Below are 9737 nucleotides of genomic sequence, written 5' to 3' on the forward strand. Positions count from 1 at the left end.
ATGTATCTAAAATATATATTAGATAAATGTATCAATATATAGTTAGGTGACTGACAATAATATAAGCACTGGCAAACTATTAGAGTAAAAAACTGAGAACAGGAAACTATGTTTATTCAAAATATTTACTTAAAATTATGGTATTAATTTTGTTCTGGTCCAATGTTAACATGAGGAATCATAGAATACTAGGACTGGAAGGGACCTCAAGAAGTCATCGAGTCCAGCCCCCTGCCCTCCTGGCAGGACCCAGATGTTAGTTTGCATGGGGTTAATGGGCAAAGGTGGAAGAGAAAGGTTCAGGTTTTTTGTTTACCAGATTAATTATCTAAAGTTAAAAGTAGTATCTTGTTCTAGAGCCCAAAAACTCAAGACAAATAAAATGAGAGATAGATTTCTAAATGTTAGATCAGTTGCTACATGTTTATACTTTCTGGGTGAGAGTTTTAAAAGTAATCCACTTTAATCTTAGTTCCCAGTTATTCTTTCACTTGGTATACGAGTTGGCAGATGGAAGTCTCATAAATTAAACTACTTAATAAATAATGAAAAACACAGCTGCACTGACCTGAAGGGGCTGGAACTGCTTCTCTTAAATTCCTAAAACACAAGAAGAAAATTGAAACAAAATGAAGTGTATTTATTGCTTCACGTATATAGAAAAAGCTCATCCTCAGCAAAGAAATGAGTAAATGACTCATTTTATAGAGCTTCAGGGGGTAGCCGAGTTAGTCTGTTACAGAAAAACAACAACAAATGGTCTGGTAGCACTTTATAGACTAACAAAACATGTAGACAGTATCATGAGCTCTTGTGGGCACAGCCCACTTCTTCAGATGGCTAGAGTCATCTGTTTATCACCACCATAGGATTTGAAACACAAAAGTGAAAATTAGGGATGTTAAAATGTACTTATTTTGTTAAACATGTACCTATGCATACCCGCTCCCATGGAGCCCCCTCAACTCTCCAACCCTGCTCTCCCCTCCCCACACCTCTGTCAAAATTCTGAGAAAGTATTTGACAGTCTGTATCAATGCATTTTCATCTCATATTCAAACTTAATGGGCACAGTAATTATTACTGGCTTCCAAAATTTGTTCTCCCACCCAGCTATATTATTTAAAAGACAGCTCCTGTGCTTTCCTTAGTACAGGATATGTTCCCGTGTACTAAAGCTTTTGTATGGGTGGAAAGGTGCTTAAATGACAATGTCTGTGGTGCATCAGAATCCCTGCACAAGTGGCTCTTCTGAGCCATCTTCTGTCCCCACAGAAAAGGGTAAAGACTTGGTCACTGATGCCTGTAAGACTATAAATAAGCTGAAAGCAAGGGTGGGGGAGGAGAGAAATGGCCCCTGCTGGCCATGGGGACACCCCCCACCCTGAACCCCTCCTCACTCCCCAACCCTCATTCCTGCATGCAGTAAATCTCCTGCCCTCCTCCCATCTCAAAAGGCCCTGCCCTGAACCTTGCACCAGCCACTCCGTCTGCCCATTGCCCTGAAAGATCTGGATAAGGAATGGAAACTTGTCTGCAGACAGAAATGTTCTTAAAGTTAGGAGATTATGGCTTTGACTGTAGAATATAACAATGAAACAGACTACTTACAGAGGTCCTGGAAACTCCTTCACTGGAGGTTTTCATAAGGAGGCTGGATAGTCATTTGTCTACCATGGTTTAAACATGGTTTGCATCTTGAAACAGGGTTAAACTAAATGACTCATCCATCCCTTTTACCCCAAGGTTCTTTGATTCTATATCTAAAACATATGTTGATCAAGTTATATTACAGCAAGATATCATTAAGCACTGGCATAAACTATTCTTCCATCCACTTTGCTATTATCTCTTGATGGAGTGGATTTCCTACAGCAATTGAAAAACTCTTCTGTTGTTGTAGCAAGTGTCTAAAGGTTTGTCTGCTATGGAAAGCTACATCAGCATAGTTATGTCTCAAGGGTGTAAAAAAAACCCACATGCCTAAGTACTGCATGTAAACAGTTCTAGGTCAATGGAAACATTTATCAATCTAGGGATGTTAACACGCACCCATGTACATGGTAGGGATATTAAGGACTAGTTGACTAGATGACTATCCGATAAGCAAATGCTTATAAAACAGGATAGTCAACTAGTTGCTTCCCCCCTTCTTCTATAGCAACCTCCCACCTGGATCCTAATACACTTTGAAATGCAGAGCCACAGAGAAGGTAGGTCCAGGACCCACTACGAGCTGGGACTGAGCTGGGCTGCTGGCCAGCCTGCTAAAAAATGTACTGGCAAGGGGTGGGAGGAAACGCATGTAGTCTGTAGCATTGACCTATAAGCTTTTGCCTATCGGTTAATCGACTATACTACTACATACCTAGTGTGTTCCCACCCATTCCCACAGGCCAGACCAGGCGACCCCCACAAATACGCATAAAAGCGAATTGGGATTCCGTATCCTGTCTGCCGACAGTGGCCAATGCCAGATGCCCCAGTAGGAGTGAACACAACAGGGAATCATCACATGATCTCTCTCCTGTCATCCAATTCCAGACAAACTAAGGCTAAGGACACCATTCCTACCCATCCTGGCTAATAGCCATTGATAGACCTAACCTCCATAAATTTATCTAGCTCTTTTCTGAACCTTGTTAAAGCCCTAGTCTTCACAACATCCTCTGGCAAAGAGTTCCACAGGTTGACTGTGTGCTAAGTGAAGAAAAACTTCCTTTTGTTTATTTTAAACCTGCTACCAATTTCATTTTGTGACCCCGTAGTTCTGATATTATGGAAACAAATAACTTTTCCTTATTCACTTTTTTCATACCAGTTATGATTTTCTAGACTTGTATCATACCCCACTTAGTCTCCTCTTTTCTAAGATGAAAAGACTGAGGGCACATCTAGACTGCCCATAGCTTTCGAAAGATATTCAAATTTGCCACAAATTTGCAGATCTTCTTCCGATCCTGTTTTCAGAAGAAGATATGCAAATTCATGCCAAATTTGGATATCTTCTTTTGAAAACCGAGGGCAGTCTAGACTTGCCCGAAGTCTTTTTAATCTCTCTTCATATGGGACCCATTCCAAACCACTAATCATTTCTGTTGCCTATCTCTGAATCCCCCATCTCTTTAAAATACAGATTGTATCTCCCTGATCCAGCACTATCAGGAATTGACCAGTCTCATATGAGGTATTTTGTTGGCCCTGGGGAGGTTATTTCTGGCCTGCTGGTCAGCTCTCTCTCCCCACCTTCCAATGCAGCAGCAATACACAGCCCTGCTGGAGCCCACTGGCACTCCAGCCAACCTGTTGGCCTAACTAGATTTGTGTGGCCGGGCCCCCAGCCACTGGCCCTCCACCAGGACTCTCTGGATCAAGAACATTTATGGTCCTGCTGCAATACCAGACCATCCTGATTGAAAAAGGTCCAACCTGTAGTAACATTTTAAATCAGAGTAATCATAGGTATTTTTTGTAACAGTAAAGATATTTCAGATAGAAGTTAGGGATTGTGAAAGAAGAAAGAATTATATTGGAAGAGAAGATTATGTTTATAGGTATGCAGCTCAGAATGAAGCCAGGTGTGCCTGGAATACAGGCAGTCCCCAGGTTACATGGATCCGACTTATGTCGGATCCATACATACGAACGGGGCTTTTCTTGCCGCGGAGGACGGGGGCAGTGGAACTGCCCAAACGTGCCGCGGTCCCGCTGCCCGCGTCCTCCGCAGCGAGAAAAGCTGCTCCGCGTCTCCCTGGTTTGCTCGGGGGGGGGGGGGGGGGGGGGGGGGGGTGTGAGGCGCGCAGCTAGTGCACCGCTTCTCCCCCTCCCCCCCCCCCCCCGAGCAGACCAGGGAGACGCGGAGCAAAGCCGCAGAGGACATGGGCGGTGGGACGGCAGCGCATCTCGGCAGTCCCGCTGCCCGTGTCTCCCTGATCTGCTGGGGGGGGGGGGGGGGGGGGGGGGAGGGCCGGCACAGCTAGTGCGCCCGCCCCAGCAAACCAGGTTTTTCTCGCCGGTGTCTGGGGTAGAGCAGCTGGGGCGCTGCCGGGTTGGTCCCGCAGCGCTGCTCCTCGGCGCTACGGGACCAAACCGGCAGCACCCCAGCTACTCTGCCCCAGGCGTCCTGATTCAGCCGCTGCTGGTCAGTTTCAGCAGCGGCTGAATCAGGGCGCCTGGGGCAGAGAAGCTGGGGTGCTGCCGGGTTGGTCCAGTAGCGCCAAGGAGCAGCGCTGCGGGGACCCACCCGGCAGCGCCCCAGCTGCTCTACCCCAGGTGTTCCCAAGTCAGCCACTGCTGAAACTGACCAGCGGCTGACTACAGGAAACCCGAGGCAGAGCTGCTCTGCCTCGGGCTTCCTGTAGTCAGCCGTTGGTCAGTTTCAACAGCAGCTGAATCTGGACGCCAGTTCCGACTTACATACAAATTCAACTTAGGGACTGTAGGTTTGTTCTTATCTTGTACGTAAGCCGGGGACTGCATGTAACTGGAAAGGGAACATTAGGTGTTAGGCAGAAAGTAATTTAGGTAGCCAGGGAGATATGGACAGGAGATTGCTGTGTGCTTGATGTGGAAATGAAGATACTTGACTAGTCTCATACTAATAAGTTTTGCCACCTTTTAATCTTGTTAAGTTGGCTTTCTTTTGACTGTATAAATCTAAAGGGCTTGAGCCTTGTATGGTACTCACATTTTCTGGGTATATTAGCAAAGCGGCTTTGCTAAAGAAACAGAGCGGTCAGACAAATCTGTGAGTCCTGTGTCTGACTTTGACAGGATGTTAAAATTATTCGACTAGTCAGTTAACTGCAGTCGACAATTTCCATTGACTACTTGACTTCCACATTCCTTCTTTGAAATGTACAAGAACCCCAGTAGGAGAGGAGGAATTTCAAAGGAGGAATGCGGAACCACGCCTGTAGCCCAGGGATAGCAGGAAGTCCCACTGACTCTGGGCTGCATGCAGGTGCCAACTCTGAAATGTATAAAAGTCCCCAACAGGGGCTCTTGTACATTTCAAAGCCATGGAGTCCAGGGTCAGCTGGGGACTCCCCAGGTGATCCCAGGTTCTGCTTAAATGACACAGAGAGCCCAGATCAGCTGAGCAGTTCCCAGCTGAACTTCAGGCTCTGCGCAGCAGCAGAATCCAGGGTCAGCTTGGGACTCCCTGGGCTCCGCTTGGCCAGGTTCCACATGGCATATTCCCAGAACCTGGGATCAGCTGAGGAGTGACACTCCTTGGCAGATGCCCCTTTGAAACGCACCTTGGGGTTTCAAAGCAGCAGTGCTGCGCAGCCACATTGAAGTACCTCTTCTTCCCCCCACCTCCTTTGGCTGCCTCTATATAATAGAAGCAGCCAAAAGTGCGGGGGGGGGGGGGGGGAGAGGAGGGCGGACATTGACTAGTCAATTGACTATCTGATAAGCATTTGCTTATCGGATAGTCAGCTAGTTGACTAGTCTTTAATATCCCTAATAGAAGTGTAAGTTAACAGTGTCCGATACCATGAAACTCTATATTTGGTGTACACACACACACACCAGTAACATCCCATAGCTCCAAGGAGGAACATGGACCTATGTGTACCAAGATGCAAGAAAGCAGTACCTGCCTACAAGGGCTTACAGTGTAATTTAAGACAAGACATAGCAAGAGAAAGTATCAAGCAACACGGAATGGTTGAAGAGACTACAGGGTCACTGTAATAAGATGATGCAGTTAAATAAGCTAGCTAATGCACACAACTTGACTTCAGGAAGTATCATCATATTATGCTTGTCACAATGAAAGTCTTCAATGGGTTCTTTACAAATGGGAATTTGATAAACATTTTTTGAAAATGGAAGCATACTAGGACGAGTTCAGATTAAATTTCAGAAAAGCAATACATATCATGAAATAGATAAAGATTGGCACATGGCTTTTATTTGTGATCACAAATATCCACAGACAAAAAAAAAAAAAAAAAAGATGAACTACAATGGCTAAAAATGGAATTAAATCTTGACATAACAGGCACATCAGAAACATGGCCAAATGTCAAAAGTTAATGGAATACAGTATTATCTGGGCATATCCTATCCAAGAACAAACTGTGTGGGAGCAGCAGTGAACCCATAAAGATTTAATATAATCAAATAAGATAAAAATTTCTGAGTAAAAAGGAGGATACATGGCAGAATCTGTATAGTTATAAAATGCCTAGTGAAGACTACAGATATCAACAAAATTAAACTTACCAACCTCTAAGTCTGAGTAAAGACATTGTGTGTGCAATGAAGATCAAAATATTAATGTACAACTTTAACTACCCAAATATAAAATGATAAATAGGTTTCCTACCCTCCTGCACAAAATGCATTTTTATTAATGTAAATTTCTGACAGTAACCTTTAATGTAACAATAAGCCCCAATAATGTTTTAGATTTTTTTTGTTCAAGTTCACTCATTGCAAAAAGGCCCTTTGAAATATGCTAAGTGTTATTTTCATGGCGCTTTAGTAGATTTTATAACTAAGAGATTAGAGCATTATTCTACCTAATCCAGTAACTTCTTCTCTGGTTCTAGTTCCGCAAACACTTGCTTTAAATAATTGAGCTACTACCAGTAATGAAGTAAAGTTAAATTTATGCATAAGTGTCTGCACTATTGGGCCTCTAATAGCAGCCACTACCAGATACTTCAGAGAAAGGTTTAAAAAAAGTCTTGCATTTCACAATTATGGAAACACCTGTCCACAGGGTTCCCCCCCAGCTGCTACTGGTTGTCTTATACTCTAAAGCAATAGCTGTTTTCCCCTCCTAAAATATTTCAAATGGAAGCACAGAGCTCTTTGGAAATTTTAGACATAGTTTGCAGTTCCCCACGCCCCCGCAGGAGTCCATGGACCACAGGCTGAAAACCACAGCCATCGAGCATAATTTGAATCTTATACCTTTTTACCTTATCTAAACTAAATGTGGATATTCTCAGTAGACACAAAAATGGCTATTTTAATCTGCCTCAACTCTTGCACTCAGAAATTGCTTCTGCTGTTGTCCCAAACTAAATCCAAGATTCATTGACTAGGATATAAAGGGAATAAAGATTTTACTAAAGGCAGGGAAAGGATGGAAGATAGAAAACAAAAAGCTCAGAATTCAATTATTTGGAGAAAAAGATAAGCATAGAATTTACTTTTGGGGGGGGGGGAGAGAAAAGGCATCCAAATTACATGAGATACAAGAGTATCCCAACTCATTTCATTTGCAAAGACAGTATTATTTTGTGTGAGGGAAACCAAAAGATTGCAAATTGTAAAATAAATTTACTAGGTGGTGGGAGTGGACATTACATTAAGTTCCTAGTACCTACAATAGTGAACAATCCTGAGGCAAGAGATGGGCCCCTCAGGGAAGATGTTCACAACCTTCAATATAACTATCATGCTTTGAATGTCTGGGCATCAGCTCTGCCTCTCATAAAGAGTCCTCCAAAATGGGCCACAATAAGTGAAAGGTTATTGAGAGGACCCTAAAGAAAATACCTACAATTGGCAGCACAGTGTCGAGCTCCCACTCAACACAGTCACAATGGTGATGTGCCCCAGCAGAGCACTACAACCCAGGCCAGGCTGGAAGTAGGTACAGGCCACACAATCGCATCGGCACTTACGGGCAACAGAGCGACAGCCCCCTCTCTGGCTCTGCCCTCCCCTTTTAGCACTTGCTGAGGGCACCTGGGTCTCCTCTCCCTCCACCCGCCCCTCTCTACTCTCAGGCAGTCACAGGCGAAGAGAGGAACCTTCCCGCTTCTCCTTTGGCTCGGTCCCGTCGCAGCAGGGGGAGGGGCAGGCCCGCTTTACCCTTGCAGGGGAGAGCGACCCCAGCGCCCCCGGGGACGGGTGGGAGCCGGCTGTATCTATCAGGGCAGCCCGCTTCCGGGGAAGAAGCCTCGCCCTGCTCCCCAGCCCCCTCCTTGGGGCAGCCGCAGGGACCAGCCTACCTCGGGGGCGGGTAACAGTCTCCTGCGCGCTGGCTCCGGCCCGAACCCCGCGGCTCTAAGGGTGGCGGGGGCCACAGGCGGGGGTCTCCGTGGAGAGCGGCGGCGCCATGTTAATACCTCCCGGGCACCCCCACTTAGCCCAGCCCAGCCCGGCCCGGCCCACGCCGCCCCCTTCCCTCGCCCGCTAGGGCCGAGGCGCCGCTACCCACAACACCCCGTTACAACGCGCCAGAGGCGCTGCCCTTCGCCGCGCTCTGTTTACAAACTCACCCGGGGAGAGGGGCCGAACCGCACATTAAAGGCCGGGTCCCCCATAGGCTTCCGTCCCTTCTCGCGATAACTCACTGGCATCCCCCCTCCCCAGGCCGAGGGAAAGGGGTCACGTGATCCACGGGCGTTGCAGCTGGCGGTAGCATAGAGAAGGCCACTGATTGGTTTGCAGGGTGGGGCCCTCTAGTGTCTGGTTGGCCGGAAGCGCTCAATTGTGGGGGAGGGGATGGACGCCTGTAGGTGGCGTTTTGCTAAGCTGGTCTTCTCAAAGTCGAGCGGCTGGAAGGGCAACGTTAGCGCCGCGTCTCTAACGACTGGCCCAGGGCTGCTCCCGCGTACGGGTTAGAACGGAAGATAATGCGGGGGAGGAGGGGCATGACAGAGGAGATTTAAAATCGACCTCGTGACCGTTTTGTGGTAATTCAAAGTGCATTGTCTTTGGGGGCAGGGGCCGTCATTTTGTTCTGTGTACAGCCCTGGCAGCACAGTGGGGTCCGGGTGGGTCCCTGACTGAGGCTCATCGGGGCTATGATAATACAAATGAATTATGTTAATTAGTGTTACCCCACTCACGGTAACTCTCTACTATCCTGGGCCTAACACAAGGGCAGCAACACTGCAAACAACGGTTGTTCTTTGAGACCCTGTGGGATAAAGATTATAGTAGGAGCTTTATATAAATGTAAAATAATTTGTGATTGCTCATTGGGCTTGAAAGGCTCAGAGCAGGAAGCAATGGGGATCTTATACTTTCCAAATAATAGATGCTGGGAGTGCTAGAAGTGGTTTCCATCATAAACAGGGTTTGTTAAGTGGTTCTCAAAACTCTTGACTGTAGAGGCTGTGTCTAGACTGGCAAGTTTTTCCGCAAAATCATCTGCTTTTGTGGAAAAACTTGCCATCTGTCTACCCTGGCCACTTGAATTTCCGCAAAAGCACTGACGATCTCATGTAAGATTGTCAGTGCTTTTGCGGAAATACTATGCTGCTCCCGTTTGGGCAAAAGTCTTTTTCCGAAACACTTTTGCGTAAAAGGGCCAGTGTAGACAGCAGAGATTTCGTTTCCGCAAAAAAGCCCCGATCGCAAAAATGGCGATTGGGGCTTTTTGCGGAAAAGCGCGTCTAGATTGGCCACGGATGCTTTTCCGCAAAAAGTGCTTTTACAGAAAAGCTTCCTGCCAATCTAGATGCGCTTTTGCGAAAATGCTTTTAACGGAAAACTTTTCTGTTAAAAGCATTTCCGGAAAATCATGCCAGTGTAGACGTAGCCAGAAAGTATACCAAGCCAACACCCTTGTTCCAACTATACCACTTTTCTTTCATAGCCATTAGCGCCAAGAGATAATTTGTTCTGTGGGGACAGGAGGTAAGAACAGACAGAAGAGGAGAGACAAAGGTGGATCAGAGACCGAAGACTGCCACAGATGTGTGCCACTGGAAAAATCTGTACAGTAAGGCTACGTCTAGATTGCATCCCTTTTTCGT

At 46.2% G+C, this 9737-nt stretch overlaps 1 protein-coding gene across 4 annotated transcripts in view; it reads right to left on the reverse strand.

Annotated features, from left to right (window-relative positions):
• Positions 1–8371, reverse strand: part of ATF2 (activating transcription factor 2) — a 102821-nt gene extending 94450 nt beyond the window's left edge. The window contains exons 1-2 of one of the 4 annotated variants that reach the window (XM_075933683.2): positions 8253–8371; positions 569–600 (exon numbers count right to left, since the gene is read on the reverse strand). The gene's annotated coding sequence lies outside the window, so the exon portion shown is untranslated. The remainder of the gene's footprint in view (positions 1–568; positions 601–8252) is intronic. The other 3 variants (XM_075933672.2, XM_075933684.2, XM_025182815.3) reach the window with 3 other exon arrangements.
• Between the last annotated feature and the right edge of the window lie 1366 nt (positions 8372–9737).

This window comes from Pelodiscus sinensis, chromosome 7 (assembly GCF_052426305.1).
Source record: "Pelodiscus sinensis isolate ZL-2025 chromosome 7, ASM5242630v1, whole genome shotgun sequence".
Taxonomy (NCBI): Eukaryota; Metazoa; Chordata; order Testudines; family Trionychidae; genus Pelodiscus; species Pelodiscus sinensis.